The sequence below is a fragment of the Crassostrea angulata genome, chromosome 8 (genome assembly GCF_025612915.1).
Source record: "Crassostrea angulata isolate pt1a10 chromosome 8, ASM2561291v2, whole genome shotgun sequence".
Classification (NCBI taxonomy): domain Eukaryota; kingdom Metazoa; phylum Mollusca; class Bivalvia; order Ostreida; family Ostreidae; genus Magallana; species Magallana angulata.
The window spans coordinates 15,979,226-15,998,015 of record NC_069118.1 but is presented as its reverse complement, the minus strand read 5'-3'; positions in this window follow the sequence as shown (position 1 = coordinate 15,998,015).

Here is an 18,790-nt window from a genome sequence, read left to right as displayed (position 1 = left end):
CTTTAAAGGGGAGATAATTAGAATTATTGAAAATTTGTTGGTATTTTTCATAAATCTTCTAAAAAAATTATTAGACCAGAAAAGCTGTAACTTGTAAGAAAGCATCCTCAGGTAGTGTAGATTCAAGTTTGTTCAAATCATGGTCCCAGGGGTTAGAGTGGGGCCACAATGGGGGAATGGAATTTTACATAAGAATTATAGAAAAAATCTTTAAAAATCTCTTCCTCAAAAAACGTTTTGGCCGGAAAAGCTTAAACCTGTGTGAAAGCATCCTCAGGTAGTGTAGATTCAAGGTCCCCAGGGGTAGGGCGGGGCCACAGTGGAGGGATGGATTTTACATAAGGATGTATAGAGAAACTCTTGAAAAATCTTCTCCTTAAAAACGATTTGTCCAGAATAGCTTTAACTTATGTGGAAGCATCCTCATATAGTGTAGGTTCAAGTTTGTTTAAATCATGGTCCCTGGGGGAAGGTTGGGGCTACAATGAAGAGATAGATTTTTACATAAGATTATATTGAGACAATCTTTAAAAATCCTCTTCTTAAAAACCATTTGGCCAGGAGAGCTTAAACTTGTGTGGAAGCATCTTCAGATAGTGTAGATTCAAGTTTGTTAAAATCGTGGTCCCTGGGGGTTGGACGGGGACACAATGGAGAGGTGGATTTTTACATAGGATCATATAGAAAAAATCTTTAAAAATATTCTGGAAAACGTTTTAGTCCAAAAAGCAGTAACTTGTGTGAAATCATGGGTTGTGCAGATTACAATTTGATCAAACTATAATTCCCTAGTAAAAAGTGGGGCCATAAAGTGGGGGATGGGGTTATAAAGCAATAGCGAAAAATATTCTTACAGTTACAACAAAACGGGCTTGATATTTACCACAAAAATATGTGGATAGAATTCGGCAGATTTTTTTTTGAGCAAGATCTACTGTACTTAGTTGTCAATATATATTGATACTGTTATGCGAATTTGATCAGAGTTAAGCCAATTGTCGCTCAGGTGAGCAATGTGGCCCCTGGGCCTCCTGTTGTTAGATATATTCTCAAATATATTTGTGAAACAGCCAGTTAAAAGCAAAGCTAAACAATAAGCTTCTTATATATTGTATATTGATTTTTTTCGAAACCCCGATTAAATTTCGTGTAGAGAGTGCACAGTGGGGATCAAAGTTCATAAATACAAAGATATTAAAATACATAAAAATACCCTTTCATTTGTAAAAAAGAATACAGAGGCTAGAACATGAACTGTTGAAACAATTACATAGTTATCATTATGTTAAATGATAATGAGTATATTTATTTTTATTACATGTTATAGTTTACAATCATTGTGTCTCCCAGATTGACGTCAGATGCTATATAATAGTTTGTATTATTTTTAGTTATTTTTTTAAAGTTTTTAAGCCTCCCCTAAATCTATAAAGATTTAACCAATCACCGTGTCTCTTTTAGATCGAATTATCATTATATTGATCTGTTTACTAGAAGAGAAAGCTACACTCCACTTGCTGGTGAAATATTGCAAAAAAAACAACAACCCTTTCATCTTTACCTTTCTTCCGTTATTTTATATGTCTTCCTTTTATATGTATTTGCGTGTATCTCATTTCAATGTATGTCTGATTTTTCAATATATTTTTTTTATGTTTTACTATGGGTAGTCAGAAAATGCCCAATTTCTTGAAAAACACTTCAAAATCAAGTAAGTTGTATTTCTAGTCAGTACTATGGTTTTTAATGATATTTATGTTTATATATTACTTTTCGTCATTGACATTAAAAAATGGCTTTTGCACATGTATAATGTTCTGTTTTTATTAATAAAAATGAGAATCCCCGAACAATTATTTTGGTTTTAAATTTTAAAAAAATTGACACTAAGATAAATTGTAAACAAGTTTTTGTGCAACCCCCCCCTCCACCCATACAGGGGAGGGGATTGAGCGGTAAAAATTAAAATACAAATTATTGAGAACTGGATCTTTTTGATAGGATGATTCAAGTAAAGTTTGTGAAAGAAACATTAAAGCCACATTTGTAAGAAGAATGTTCAAGTTTAGTTACATTGTAATATTTGGGTTTACACAAAAACCATAATTGAGCGTTGTTACTCGAAACCCCCCCCCCCAAAAAAAAAGAAAATTATTGATAAGAAATAAAAACTGAATTGTGTAAAAACTTGTTTTATTGTTTGCAACTCTTTTGAAATATTTTAATTTTCATTCATACATTAATTCTAAATAATGTTCATTTATTTTTGAAGCAATAGAGAGAGAAAGAGAGAGAGAGAAGGAAAAGAATGGATAGGAGAGGCGAAATAAGGGTAAAAGAGATGTCACCCTATTTGAGCAGGGGGATTTTAAATTTTTAGGGAATTATTAGAACAATAAACACAGTGCTGGATAATTATGTCAGTGCCAAGATGGCATTTTTGCATAAAGTGGTATGGGACATCTGCCGATATTGATATAAATTAAAGTACATTAAAATTAAAATTCCTTCATCGGTTTAGATTTTTACAATATTTATAAAAAAATCGCTTTTAAAAATATTTGGAGTGTTTAAAAATTGTAAAAACCCCCAGCGGGATTCTAACTCATAACTTAAAAATTCGCTTTTAGGTGACAATCACGGGAAAGGAACAACATAGAAGTGTCCCATACCACCTTAATGGGGCATCATCACGGTTTTTGTCAATTTTTTTTCTGTTTTTATTATTTGCAATGCTTTAGGAATGCATTTTTTAATGAACAGAATGATGAAGTTTGGGAGTCAGTCGTTGAGTTATAAGCAAGATACAGGTCTCACAATTTTTTGTCCTGTAAACAAGGCTAGTGCTTTGTTTTTATTTACATAGGCTGATTTGTCTATCTTCTTATTTATTTTAAGCAAAAATAAACAGTTCTAAACGGTTAGCACATTAATTTTAGGGAATTTCAACTTCAATGTGCAAAATGTAAACAAAAGCTTTGTTTACATGACAAAGAATTGTAAGACCTGTAACTCGCTTATTACTCAACAAATGACCCTCAAATTAAGGTTGCTTATTAAATATGCCTTACTGAAGCATTGTAAACAATAAAATCGAAAAAATAATTTTTGACAAAAATCGTGATCATGCCCCTTTAAGATGCAGTTTCGTAGAAATCCTTACATATAAAATAACAGACCATTTTCTATAGAGTATAAAGCCATGTACTCTTATTTTTAGTGTGTCGCATCGGAAAGGTGAGCTATTTACCGTAAACAAGAGGTCAATGGGTCACATCGCTCACTTGAGGAACAATAGATATGATAAACACAGATTATCAGAGTCACAGAAACTATCTGGACAATGTAGTTTACATGTAGACCCCGTATAAATAAAAGTCCATTATTTTTACCATTGATATTCTTATGTTTATATCAAGTCCCTTTTCTAATAGGATGATTTCATATTTATATCACCTGTTGTCGAGCATTGCAGTTCCCAGAAAGATCCTAAACAATTGTTTATATATGAGATATAAACCTACATCGAACAATTATAAAATTGGAATCCAATTGTGGGCCAACCCTAATCATCAAGAGTTTTATTTGAAAAAAAATTAAATCTTCATTATCTGGGGTTGTTTTCAGTAAACTTACAGCTTTTTAGGCAAGTGGTTTTTAGAAAAGATATTTTAAAAAAATGTCTATCTATGTTCCCATGTATATTTTTGACCCCCCCCCCCCCCAAACCATGTTGTGACCCAATCCTACCCCTGTGGTTCATGCTTTGAACAGACTTGAATCTGCCCTACCTGAGGATGCTTCCACACAAGTTTCAGCTCTCCTGGCTGGTTAGTTTTGGAGAAGATTATCTTAAAAGATTTACACTTTATATTTCTATGTAAAAGTTCAACCCCCCCCCCCCCCCATTTTGGCTCAACCCTATGCAATCCCCAAGGGTCATGATTTTTACAAAGGACTACGTGCGGTATGGTCAAATATCTGCCCCCGATTTCAACCAATTCTTAAATAGTATGATATCGTAAAAAATCAAATCTTCACAAATGATTGTATAGAGGATGCCTATAAGGTTATTCTTGATTTTAGTCATACTTGCTCACTCGTTGTTCATCTATGACGTCACCTTAATGACCTTATTCCCGCAAATTTGCAAACAAATGAAGATATTCTCATTTTTGCTCTATATTTTGCATTCGGCAGTATAGAGCGCAGGTCTGCTTAAGTGCGATTTTAACATATGTTTTTCTTCATATGTTTTTCTTACATATTATACTAAAAAATAGTACTTGAGCAAGCCTGCGCTCGATGTTTCCCAGTCGAAAAACATTCGGAAAACACCCATATTTTGCTACAAAACATCAATTAATCAAAATAATGCAATCTTCAGACGGACGCCAGACAAAAAGTGATCAGGAAAGCTTACTTGAGCTTTCATCTCAGGTGAGCTAAAACTTAATCCCATATATATGAAAATAATAATTCCCATAGGAAAATAATTTTCCTACGGATGATACTGAAAATCTTACAGTATTTTCTAAAAATCCCACAGGAGAAAAGTATTTCCTGCAGAAATTTGTTTCACACAGGTAGTTATCATATGAAAGATTAAGATTTCCTGTTTGCTTTTAAAATCCCAAAGGAGTATTATTCAAATCCTATTGGAAGAAAAACTTCTTCAGGAAATACAATATTCCGGTAGAAAATCCCAAATCCTCTATAGGAAAATTGATTTTTCGATGGAAATTTTTTTTCCTGTAGTAATCTTATTTTTAAAAGTAATTATTTCAACTGACAAATGAGATAAATTGACAACAAAGATGGCTGTAAAGGCCTTAAACAATGGCCTATCATATGGCATATTTGATTTTTTTTTATTACGTGCAGCTTAAACGGGTGCAAAAAAGCATTAAACTGTTATTACATATATCATTATGATACTAAATATCTTTCAAAATGGATTTTTTCAGTGATTCAATATTAAATGATAAGTTTCCAAAATTTAATTAAGTACATGTATTTGATGATTTGTTGGATCTCTTTTTTTAAAAAAAAAAATACTAATTTCCCTTCTTATTAAAACAATTAGTGTGTCAAATATCATTGAATTAGTTTAAAAAATCACTGTTTAATTTACAAACAAAATCAGTGTTATCGAAATTATATAAACTATCAAGTCATGCTTTGTAATTGATAGCCTAAAAAACACAGAGCTAGAAAGCATGGATTAAATGGGTTTAAGTTTTTGATGCCTAACATGTCCACAGGGTGTGTTCCCTTATTGCTAACATTTTGATAATTAGGTAGAAAACAACAAGTGTGAATTGTGTTTTGATAACAATTAAAGACTGCCATGTACCCGAGATTAACCTGTACTTTGGCATTGTATTTACAAAGAAAAATAATAGTGTATAAAAATGCAAAGGAGAAGGTTTTCATATAATAGTTTTGCATGCAAGAAATACTTTAGTTGACATGGTAGGTGTAGGTTAAGGGATATGACTTTTAAATGTTTATTGAATACCAGGGTGTATGGGACACCTCCATATTGTGACTACCAGTACCTGCGTTTTAAAATAAACAATAAAACTAAATTTATATTTTTTATTTCCAAAAATTGTAACTAATTATCAGAATTGTTAGCAAATTCTCAAACAGTGAAATTATTCTGATTATGAGGAAATTTTATTCATATTATATATATACCTCCTTAAATGTTTATGTGTTGTATATATATATCATGGTTTAATCAATTTTGATGAAAATGTAATTTGTAATTTAATTAATTACATCTGCAAAGTAATTGTAACTTAATTAAATACATTTGAACACTCTTGTAATGGTAATGGTAATTTAATTCAAGAATTTAAGCAAGTAATTGTAATTTAATTAATTACTTTCCATTGTAATTGACCCCATCCCTGCTTATAAATAAACATGATGTGTCATAAAGGATACGTTAGTTATGTTTATCAAACACAATATGATCTTTTAGAACATCAGTGCGAGAAAAAAACCACACACACCAGTGCTTATTTTAAATACATAATAATTTAGTGTTTGTCAATATTACTTTTCTTTTTTTATAATAAAGTGATCTATTTGAATTGAATTTGACAATTATATGGTGTATGTTGAAACACTTACAGATTATTTATAAAAAATTTAAAAATCAGTTAAATGATGTACCTGTATTTGACCTGTATCTTTAGTTAATCACCACCCCATCCCCGTTCTCAAAGACGGTAAATTAGATTCACTGTAGTTAACAAATCCCTATACTAGCAACAAATTAGAAATTTAATTCAAGAGTGTGTGATTTATACTTTTAAAGTGCGTTAAGTATCACAATGCAAACATTAGATTCCATTGACTGTGGCAGATATGGGACGGCAAAATAGTGCAACTGTCATGTATGTCCACTTCCAATTGTTGGAAAAAATGTCATTTAGGTCACCCCTGCGAATGTGTTCGGAATGTTTTCTTTATCGTTGCTAAGTATGTAATAACTCCAGAGGTGCTCGAATGAAATTTCACGAGACTTCACCGAGATTTGTTTAGTTCGGGTGAAATTTCGAGCGGAAAAATAATTGGTATCTCTTTTGCATAAAAACTTAGTATACCGAGCCATTTTCAAGGAACGTTCTGCATAAAATAGTAAAGTCTGTTTCACTATTGATGCTATTACTACATGTAGGTCAGGCGCGGATCGAAAATTAATCCTTAGGGGAAATCTTTACAAGCATGTTAATTGTTGCAACGGCAGGCAAAAACTATTTTTGTTGCTTTTATTTCTAGAATACATTTTTTCCAACAATTAATGAAGATAAAGTTTAAAACCAATAAACCTCTAGATTTTATATTTGACTACAAGTACCTAGATTCTTTGAAATAGACTATAAACATGGGGCATGATTTTTACTGCGAAACTGAAAGGGTCAAATAAAATCACGTGGTTTAAAATTTAAATGACAATAACATTCGCAGGGGTGTATGTAAGACCATCGTTTTCCTTAAACCAAAGTTATAAAAACTACTGCTGTTTTAATCAATAAACAGTATGGAACAGAATGCTCATAACACGAACAAATTTGCAAATTACTTGACTTTAATAAACAAATAATAAATTTAATAAAAAGCTTTCTGCTTGAACTTCCAGGCATAAAACGTTAAATATTTTAATATGTACTAGACTTTGACCCGTGGGTGCACTGGTTGACATTGCATATCGGACATTTGCGAAATAGGTACATTGACACAACTTAATTATTATTGACATTTACATAACAAAGCTATAAGCCTAAAAAAATGCTATTAATTTCACTACACTTTCCTTAGTTTGAATAATCTGTGTCTCGGGAAAGGCACTCGCCACATTTAGAATGCCTCCCTTATACCCGTAATGTAGCAGAAAACATTGCAGAATTGCCCCAGAACGATTTGGGAAAGTAAATGAAGTTGCCTTGAAAATAACAGTCAAATTCATCACAACAAACCTTTTTGAGACTGCAAATACCTTTCAACTAAAAATTTTAATCCATAGAATGGAAGAATTCAACACCTTTTCACCAACCTACACGTATTTTCTTTGTATAACTGGGTCCGTAGACCATTTTTCATTTTTACGATAAAACATATTCTATCTTTACTCTCCTAACAATTATAATGTAACTTTTTCGCATGTAATCAAATAGCTATTTTTTATCATCACGAATTCGAGACAAAAGGAAGTACTTAGTTGAAATGTGTATTTGTTATTTTATACTTTCTCTCATAAGAAATCATTAATATATATGAACAGAATATATAGCAAAAGTCCAATGAAAATTTACTCGTATTTGTATTATCATTTCTGAGTTTATTCATGCAGATGTGATATTGTGGAAACATAAAGATCCCGTTAACGTGAATGTATTGCGCAAGCGCAAGATTGTAAAATCCAAAAAAATCCAGGTGATTTTCGGGATTTTTTGAGGAATTTTCGTTGATTATTAATTAGCAAAGCTTAACTGAGAAAAAATAAAACAAATTGGTAATCTTCAAGTACTAATGATGTTTAAAATATATAAAACAAAAGACAGTATTCTTCCAATTTCTCGGCCAAACATTAGAGTCTATTATCTTATTATAGTAGTATAGATAATAAGCTCGCAATTGCGTGTTAAAATTTTTGCCGGAATCCAAAATTTATATCTTTAAAATTTTGTTTTTCACCACGTATCAATTCTGTAGAAATTCGTTATCTTTTCACTCCCTTGCAGAAAGTTATGTTTACAATCGATGTGCGAAGCTGTTGATCAAAAGGCTGAACCAGCAACATGTTCAAGAGTTTTTATTGATTATTTATCATAGTGTATATTGTGAATCATTGTGATTAAAATCGTAACTAACAAAATATTTTTTCTGTTTTGTAAAATATTTATTTTTGCATATTCCAGTCTATTATTTTAATATAGGAGTATATATATATCAGACCTTTACTTTCACACGGGTCAAGATAGAGCGGATGAATGATTTAATAAAAGTTTATGTTGTTTTAGTACATAATTAAAATGTTTTTACAATTTATTTTGAATAAATGTAATATACTAATATACCTCGTCAAATTTTCAAAGTTGACGAAACAGGCTGTGAAAATCATAAAATAAAGAGTATGTTTGTGCAGAAATAGCTCAAAACAATCTATAAAAGATATATTAAAATGAAATATTATTATTATATAATTCAGTAACGTTTATTATAATGCACAGTAGTAGTTATATTCTTTATTTAATTACAGTTTCAGGTATATGAAGGAATGCGAGGTGCAAGGTGATGAGAATTCGAGAACGTGCGTGTGTTGAATTATCATTGTCAAAATATTGCGTCTTGACACTGCGTTTTGAAAATTTAGAATAAACCTTCATGCAGTATGAACTCCGCTCCTTTATTGAATATTCGTTAGGAACACATCCCTACCGAAACAGTGAAACTCCAACCCTTGTGTTAACAGTTCATATTTAAAATGGCGGACACCGAAGGCATTACGAGTAAAACGGAGTGTGCTGAGGAAACTCTGGAAGAAGACAAACAACCGGAGTGTGCTAAAGAAACTGTAGAAGAAGACAAACAATCTACAAGTGAAGGTGAAGATACTGAAATTACAGATACTGAGGAGGAAGAAACTGTGCATACATATCCTTCACGTTACAGTAAATTGACAGTAAAAGGTCAGTTGTTGAAAATTGAAAATCTTAAGTATGAATTCAACTTGTGTCTTAACAAATGGAGAAAGCAGTGTAATAGACTCCGAATTCTGATTACCGATAAAACAGACCTTGAAGTGATTAAATTTGAAAGAGGAATACTTGAAGATTTGATGGGTGACTTAGAAGCTGTTTTCAACCTTATTGATGTGAATGAAGATTCCTGTGAAGTCTTCCATAACTTTCACAAAGAGTGTTCTGATAGACCAGACCTTTTTGAATTGGAACACCATTCTCTAATAAGAACAGTTTGTGACAATATTTCTGAAAAGGAACAAGAAGCATGTGAAATCAACACTAGATTATCCATTGGATCACAACTTAGTCATTCTCGTTCCAGTCGTCATTCTCGTTCTAGTCATCATTCTCGATCCAGTCGTCATTCTCATTCAAGTCGTCACTCTAGTCGATGTTCTAGTCATTCAAGTCACTTGTCTAGTAGCTCAGTTGAGACCTTAATGGAAGCAGCTGCTCTGAAAGCTAAACTAAAGTTTATCGACATTGAAGCTAAAACCAGTGCAGACCTGGAGAAAATAAAAACGCTAAAGGCTATTGAAATAGCACGAGCCAAACTAGAAACATTGGATGAAATTGATGGGACTGACAATGCATCAGTACTTAAAGATATGAAGATCATAAAATCTGAAGTGATTTCACCAATTTCATTAACTGACATTCCTAACACACTTGAATTTAATGAATTAAATTCCGAAGCTCCTCAAATTGTTCATTCATTCGAACCACATTTCTACACTGATGTCAGTGCTACACAAGTGAAGTCACATTTGAATTCTGAATCATTTATTGAACAATCAGTAAGCAATACAAGTTCTACAACAAGTGTTACATTACCACCAAGTGTTCCAGCTCAATTTGTACGCAGGGAAAATGTCATTTCGTCAAATCCTACAATTTCTACATTGAATCCTAATGTCGATGCATTCATACCTCGGCCATCAGAACCAGCAGTAACTACCTCATCTGAGAGTACATCGTTAGTTTGGAGTCATCAGTATCAACGACCCGCCGCATCATCAATAGCACAAACTCATATGAATATTCCAAGGACGACCAATGTAAACACCTCTGTGAATGAACAATTAGCTCCAACTGAATCTACATATAGATCACCAAACTTGGAACAGGGACTATTGAGTTTAGCTAATTCATTAGCACAACAGATGAGCCTCAGTAAACTTCCTCCCCCCGAGCCCAATATATTCTATGTAGACCCTCTCAAGTATCCCGGATGGAAGGTTGCTTTTCAAGCGTTAATAGAGCAAAGGCAAATTCCAGTTACAGAAAGGATTCACTACTTGAAAAAGTACATTGGTGGACCAGTAAAGGATGTAATCGAAAACTATTTCCTTATAACTACTAGTGATTCCTTTGAGGAAGCCAAATCATTGTTAGATCAACGTTATGGAGATCCTTTCATTATAAGTAGTGCGTTCAGAGATAAACTTGACAAATGGCCAAAAATTACGTCAAGAGATGGCCCTGGTCTTCAGAAATTTTCCGACTTTTTGAGACAGTGTTATACTGCTATGAGAAGCATTGGAAACCTAGATGTCTTGAACGATAGCAGAGAAAACCAGAAAATGTTGAGCAGACTACCGGACTGGATAGTTGTCAGATGGGGCCGCATTGTAGTGCAGAAAAAAGAAGAATCCTACCAGAATCCTCCTTTCAAGGACTTCATGGAATTCATATCCAAAGAAGCTAAAATTGCCTGTGATCCCGTGATTTCAATTCAAGCAGTTAAATCTGAGCAAGTGCAGCGTGGACAAAGTGAAACGGCAAATTCCTTTACTCATTCAAAGAAACCCAACAGGAACAGATATTCATCTTTTGCTGACAAAGGAAGAACTTTCGCTACATTCACGACTCCCAGGACAGGAAAATCCTGTGGTCTTTGTAACCAAAGGATTTTGGAAAAGTCATTACAGCAGAATTGCATCATTTTTCCGATGCCAGTACCATGGGATACGGTCAATGTTCTTACATTCGTTTAGTTGATGATCAAGACAATATCCATTGTTAATTACTGATGGCAAAGTCTCGAGTTACTCCTCTAAAGTCAATAACTATACCAAGACTTGCACTCACTGCAGCCGTGGTGTCAGTGAGAATGAACTTATTATTGCGAAATGAGCTAGAATACACTAACATGACAGAGTGGTTTTGGACCGACAGTAGTGTGGTTCTTGGTTATATTGCTAACAACTCTCTAAGATTTCATGCGTTCGTTGCCAATCGAGTTCAGCAAATTCGTGATGTCAGTGAACCATACCAATGGAATTATGTTATTTCCAGTGATAATCCAGCGGACATCGCTTCTCGTGGTGCATCTGCAGACGAACTTGTGAACAATTGTAGATGGCTTTCTGGACCTAATTTCCTGTGGACTACAAACCCTTTCAAGAACTGTGATGTGACTCATCCTAATATTCCTGATGATGATCCGGAAGTGAAACAATGTCAAACATTGAAAACAGAAACAACTTTGTATGACAGCAGTTTATTAGACTATTTGAATCGTTTTTCAGATTGAAACCATTTAAAGCGTGTGATTGCATGGTGTCTTAGATTTATTAATTGTACACAGAACAGAATCAAGACAAAAGCAAGTAGCCTGCCAGACAGAAAAGACTCCTTTTCTCAGAATGAACTCTCAGTTACTGAATTATATCATGCGGAAATTAAAGTCATTATCCAACTACAGAAAAAATTCTTCAAGGAAGAAATAGAAACTCTTCAAGAGGACCAATGTGAAAATTCTCACATCCCTGGAAGTAAAAGGAATCAACTGAAGTTCAACTCTCCAATTAACCGCCTCGACCCATTCTTAGATGATAGTGGTGTACTTAGAGTAGGAGGGCGTGTACATAGAGGAAATTTCAACATAAAATTGAAACATCCTATAATTATACCAAGAACGTCTAACATTACCAATTTATTGATACGTCACTTTCATGAAAGAATTCGACACCAAGGACGTGGTATGACAACTAACGAAATAAGAGCCAATGGATATTGGATAATTGGTTGTAGCTCTGCTGTCTACTCACATATTTCGAAATGTGTGAAATGTCGTAGGCTGCGAGCTTGTACTCAAGTGCAAAAGATGAGTGATCTTCCAGCTGATAGATTGACAGATGAGGCTCCGTTTACTTACAGTGCAGTTGATTTCTTCGGACCTTGGTACATCAAGGAGGGCGTAAAGAGTTGAAGCGTTATGGCGTTCTTTTTAAATGTATGGCATGTCGAGCTGTTCACCTAGATACTGCATGCTCATTAGACACTAGCTCTTTCATCAACTCATTGCGCCGCTTTATTTTCCATTAGAGACCCAATTTGACAGCTTAGATGTGATCGAGGAACTAATTTTGTTAGAGCAGAAAATGAGCTTCGAGATGCAGTTAAGGAACTTGATGACCAACAACTACAAAGATACTTAACCAGCGAAGGATGTGATTTCATTACATTTAAAATGAATGTTCCCTCTGCAAGTCATATGGGAGGAGTCTGGGAAAGACAGATACGATCCGTGAGAAATGTGCTTTCCTCATTAATGGAACATTGTGGATCTTATCTCGATGATGAAATGCTAAGAACCTTTATGTGTGAAGCTGCTGCTATTGTAAATAGCCGACCTCTTACCGTAGCAAACATTCATGATCCCAATTCATTAGAACCATTGACTCCCAATCATCTGTTGACTATGAAATCCAAAATCAATTTACCACCCCCAGGACAATTCCAGAGAGAAGACTTGTATTCGCGCAAAAGATGGAGAAGAGTACAGTACCTAACTAACGAATTTTGGATCCGTTGGCGGAAGGAATTCTTGAACACACTCCAGACGAGAGGTAAATGGACATCGTCAAAACGCGATATGACAGTAGGTGATGTAGTGTTGATCAAGGATGAAAACTTACCAAGAAACCAGTGGCGCCTTGGCCGTATTCACGAGTGCTACACTGACAATGATGGACATGTACGGAAAGTCAAACTTGTGATAGCCAGTTCTTCTTTAGATAAATACGGCAAACGGCAAGATCCTGTGACTTACCTTGAAAGACCAATCCATAAGTTAGTGTTATTACACGTGACCGAGGAATTCCCCATCGAGGAGCCTAATTAACTGTGTCGTTCTATATATAAATTGTGCTAAAGACAATTGCGATACTTTGCGATAATTTATATGCTTTGTATTTAACTTTTGCATTATGAATGATTATTGTTATTGTGCGCAAGTCAAGAATTTTGATATTTGATATAATTGAGTTAAATTTAGTATTCCTAAATTTGAGGAGCCATGTTACGGTTAAAGTTGTTTCACGAATAATTATATGTACGAGTGTTTGTAACTCTTTTGTGTCGGAGATTTTTCGATCGTGCGAGTGCGAAAGAAACATGTATGTGTTCCCTTGTTTATAAGTGGGCGCAAGGAGGTATGTAGAGATATATCGATATATTAAAATGAAATATTATTATTATATAATTCAGTAACGTTTATATTAATGCACGGTAGTAGTTATATTCTTTATTCATTACAGTTTCACGTATATGAAGGAATGCGAGGTGCAAGGTGATGAGAATTCGAGAACGTGCGTGTGTTGAATTATCATTGTCAGAATATTGCGTCTTGACACTGCGTTTTGAAAATATAGAATAAACCTTCATGCAGTATGAACTCCGCTCCTTTATTGAATATTCGTTAGGAACACATCCCTACCGAAACATGCTGAAAATATAGTAATTAAAATCAAAATCTACCATTAAAATATATATAGTACAACCAACTCGTTACTTTCTTTGTAGTGATGATTCATACAAGGATTATATTGTTGCGGCCCATTTGACGCTTACGTCAATATGATTTCTTGTTGTATTGATGAAAAAGAGGAAGATGCTACTTTTGACATGCGCATGTGCGCAAGGATTGGGTGAAGCAGGATTATTATAGTTGAGAGAGTTATCTCGCTTGCCACCATATGTGCATTCTTCTTCGATAAAGGGAACTTACCACACAGGGTAGTAAGTTCACTTATTACAAAAACATGTTTTAGGTACACCAAAGGACTAGTTATTTGGAATCTCATCCAACGGTTACATGGATGGTGATCTATTTTACAAGAGGTGTGAAGTCATTTTCCTAAAACACTGTCATGTGAGACCAGGCCCCGAGGTTATAAAACTTTCTTGAGTACGATCTCGTACTCCAAATCGTACTCCGTGCTCCAAATCATACTCGTACTCAAGGTATCGAGGTATTAAAACTTTTTTCATACTAATACTCGTACTCCAGCTGAGTACAAAACAGCGATTTTCTGAGTAAGCTTTGAAGCTTTCTCAAAGTCGTACTCAAGTCATTTAATCTAAATAAAACGCAGTGCAAACATATAATATTGTTCATATTGTAACGTTACTGTATTATATGCTATAATTTAATCATATATACATGTATATGAATTAAAATGGAAAGTTTTTAGTATTTTATTAATAACATATATATGTCATTCTACATGTAGATATAATGGAGGTGAATTTAATAGTAAGGGCGAACTGCAACAAAGATTATCAAAATAACTTTTAGATAGTTTGCTTCATTAATCTATGTACATATACATGTAAATCGTACAAAATACTATCGTTGAATTGCTCGACTTTTTAAGAATTCTGTTTTTAGTCAAATACGACCCATTCACCCCATCATTTATAACAAAGAAATCAATGTACATGTATCGTTATTAATCAATTTCAATCAGATGTACTTGCTGGGTCCCTTTTTGATTATAGTGAAGATGTAGGTTAGTTCTAAACATTACAAAGGATGGGGGATGCATAAAAGTCTAACACTTTCTATTACTTAATGATTAATCAATTATCATTTATGTTGCATGCCACAAAACTTGGAAAGGGAAACATTTTATAGAATAAGCGGTAAATCAGTGGCGGAGTAAAGGAGGTCGCACCCGGCGCCCCCCCCCCCCTTCCTTCTGGCAAAGAAAATGTACAACTTGCGAGTTTTAATTATCTTCTTTTTTTAACTTGGGGAATTTCTCTACATTAGACTGATTTCAATTAATGGTGCAATATGAAGAAAACGCGTGTGTTCAATGGTGTAACTAAAAAACCCCAGAAAAAAACATTTTGGTTACGCTGTCCTTGTGTTCAAATATGACTAGTCACCCATATACCCACCTTTAAGTAATTGGTTATACTAACTAGTGTTTTAACGACTCTTCAATTGTTATTATAATATAAGCTGGTATATATAGTTATCTTTTATTAAAACTTCATTAATTTACATTGTCCCATTGAACTTTATTTTTAAACTGATTAATTTACAGTCATTCGAAAGAGAAAAAAAATTAAAGGATATGTTTCTTGGATTTCTACAAGACAGAGGGATTTGATGACTGTAGGTCTTAAATCTACAAACCTTTAAAAATTGTAAATAATTTTATTACTTTAAGTATACCGGTAATCACGAGAAGAAATATCTCAAACGTCTATTTGAATATCAAAGAAATTTTACCATGGAACATCACCTACCTTACGATCTTTATTATTTATTTCAAATTAAAACACCGAGAGCATAGACATGTCTAAGTATACGTAAGGTGAAATGCATTGTCTGGCTTTAACATTTGATTATAAACGCTCGAATATAAGGATGGTGGGTCCCGGTGACCCCATAGTCTTAAGTATTATATTAGTATCTTTCTACAAAAACATTAAGTATGATCGACGTATAAATTCTGCTTGAGAATTCGGGTAATTTTCAGTTAATTAAAAGCTTGTCTATGTAAAAAAAAAAATAAGACTTTAATTAATCATAACCCGCATGATAGAAGCTAGAATTTATGTGAGATATATATATATATATATATATATATATATATATATATATATATATATATATATATATATATATATATATATATATATATATATATATATATATATATATATATATATGAAGGGGATTATTGTTATTCTATGCAATCGATTGAAAATACATGTACTACTTGTGATAAGATAGCTTCTTCGCATTTTCATGTGAGAGATTTTTCTCTATATAGCTTAGCTGTGGGAATATTCATCTCTTAAGTTGTTTTATTTCATTAGCAAGTAACTATTTAAATAAAGTAACCAAATATTTATGTCAAATGCATCAAAATTAACACATGTATTTCGAATTCTAAAGATGAATAGGAAAATGCTTGCTCAAAAATATCAAATGACGTTACTTAAGATTAAAAATGACACAGTACGTGTATGTATAAATTCTAAACACACATTTTCAAGCCTTGACTAAGTGAGAAAAACTTGAACCATCAATAAAACCCCCACAAAAAGGGTTACAGCAACTTTAGTACACAGTTTCATTGAACACGTTGTTTCGGTTTAACGTGGTCCTCATATTGGAAATTTCAAAAATATTTCAATAAGTGAATTTTCTTAAAATCTCGTGCACAGTCCCTAAAATATTGAAATGAGAAACTTTACGTGTGTCCTTGGCTTTTGGCATATGTTCATTGATGCAATTCCAACCCCAACCCCCACCCCACCCCTTCAAGATATTAGATGTTTTTTTTCTCACAAGAATTTAGGCAAATATAGTATGTTGCAATTAAATGGAATACCCATATAATTTCCTTAGTGTATACTTTCTGAGTGTGAAAATAAACGGATCTTCACAGTATTTTTGTGATTTTCCCAAGTATGCGTTGTATTTTTTAATTAAACTCTTCCCTGTTTTTCCTAATACAGGAACTGCTCACTGAATATCTTAAGAGGTATCCACTTGGGGGCAGTGACTTTCCAGTTTTGTATTGGCGTGGTTTCTGACCTTTTCCTGGCATATAAAATATCAAAATCGTTAAAAAGCCATGATATATCGAACTAAATTTTATGTTGAAATACTCTCTTCATATCCTTGTAAATTCTTACTTCTTTCTTTTATATTCATATCGTTCCTTACAACATAATTATACTTAATCATCACATGCATGAATCACTATCTGGGTCTCATGAGAGAGAGAGAGAGAGAGAGAGAGAGAGAGAGAGAGAGATTTGACATAAACACAATTTGTTGATAATTTTACCAATTACACTGGATTTATCGTCTTTGTTGCTCAAAAATTCAGAAGTTATAGATGCAGACACATCTCCATGCTTGCAGATGAAGAATGTAATATGTACATGTAAATAATGTGTTACATTTTGTTGATAAATAATCAATCTGAATACATGTACAGTTTGCCTACATGCCAGGACTATTAACATGAATTACCGTTCTCTGTCTTTCTCCGGAGACGTAAAATTTCATCGATCGGCTTTTGGAGCATACCCCAAATAGTACTCAGCGGAGAACGTACTCCAAAACTTTTATAACCTCGGTTTTTAGAGTCGTACGCAGTGGAGCACATACTCGGAGTACGGAGTACGAGTTGAATATGAGTATGGAAAAAGTTTTATAACCTCGGGGCCAGACCCCGAGGTTATAAAACGTTTTTCATATCCGTACTCCAACTCGAACTCCGTGCTCCGAGTATGTGTTCCACTGAGTACGACTCTGAAAACCGAGATTATAAAAGTTTTGGAGTACGTTATCCACTGAGTACTACAAATGTATTTGGAATATGCTCGAAATGCCGCTGGAGGAAATTTTCGTCTCCTGGAGTAAGACAGAGCACGATAGTTCATGTAAATAGTCCTGGCATGTAGGCAAACTGTAAATTATTTATCAGCAAAATGTAACACATTATTTACATGAACATATGCCATTTTTCATCTGCAAGCATGGAGATGTGTCTGCATGTAAAACTTAATATGAACTTTTGAGCAACAAAGACAATAAATCTAGTGTTATTTTGAAACTTATCAACAAATTGTTTTTATGTCAAATGTTTTTGGTAAGGTTGGTCGGGAACATAGAGAAAAAAACAATTTTGAAAAGAACGAGGTAATTAACGGTCTGGATCTCTCTCTCTCTCTCTCTCTCTCTCTCTCTCTCTCTCTCTCTCTCTCTCTCTCTCTCTCTCTCTCATCATTTGCCAATAAGGTTTCATGTTAACACAAGTAAATTCTTGATCAACATTGTATTCTAGCTTGCATTTAAACTGAATTTTCAAATAAAATTTTAACCACTACATGTATGAACATCTATAATATTTTATACATACAACATTTTTCTGGTTTGAGACTTGACTTTTATTACATATGACGCCCGACATATAAATCCCAAAGTCACTCCCTAGGAACATGCTGAACTACATTAAATTTTTCTTTACTCTTACAATACCACTCGTAAATTCGAGGACGAATTTCTACAACGAAGGGGAGTATGTAACCAGGTTAACAGGTGTGTGACTGTCAGTCAATATATAAAATCTCAAAAGCTCAGAGATTAAAGCGCTGGCATGGTAAGCCAGAGGCTCTAGGTAAAAGTCCCGGTTGATACTTGACTTCTAACCACGTGACTTTACATATGTACATACTCAACTCTGTGAGGTTCACGAGTGTTGTAAATT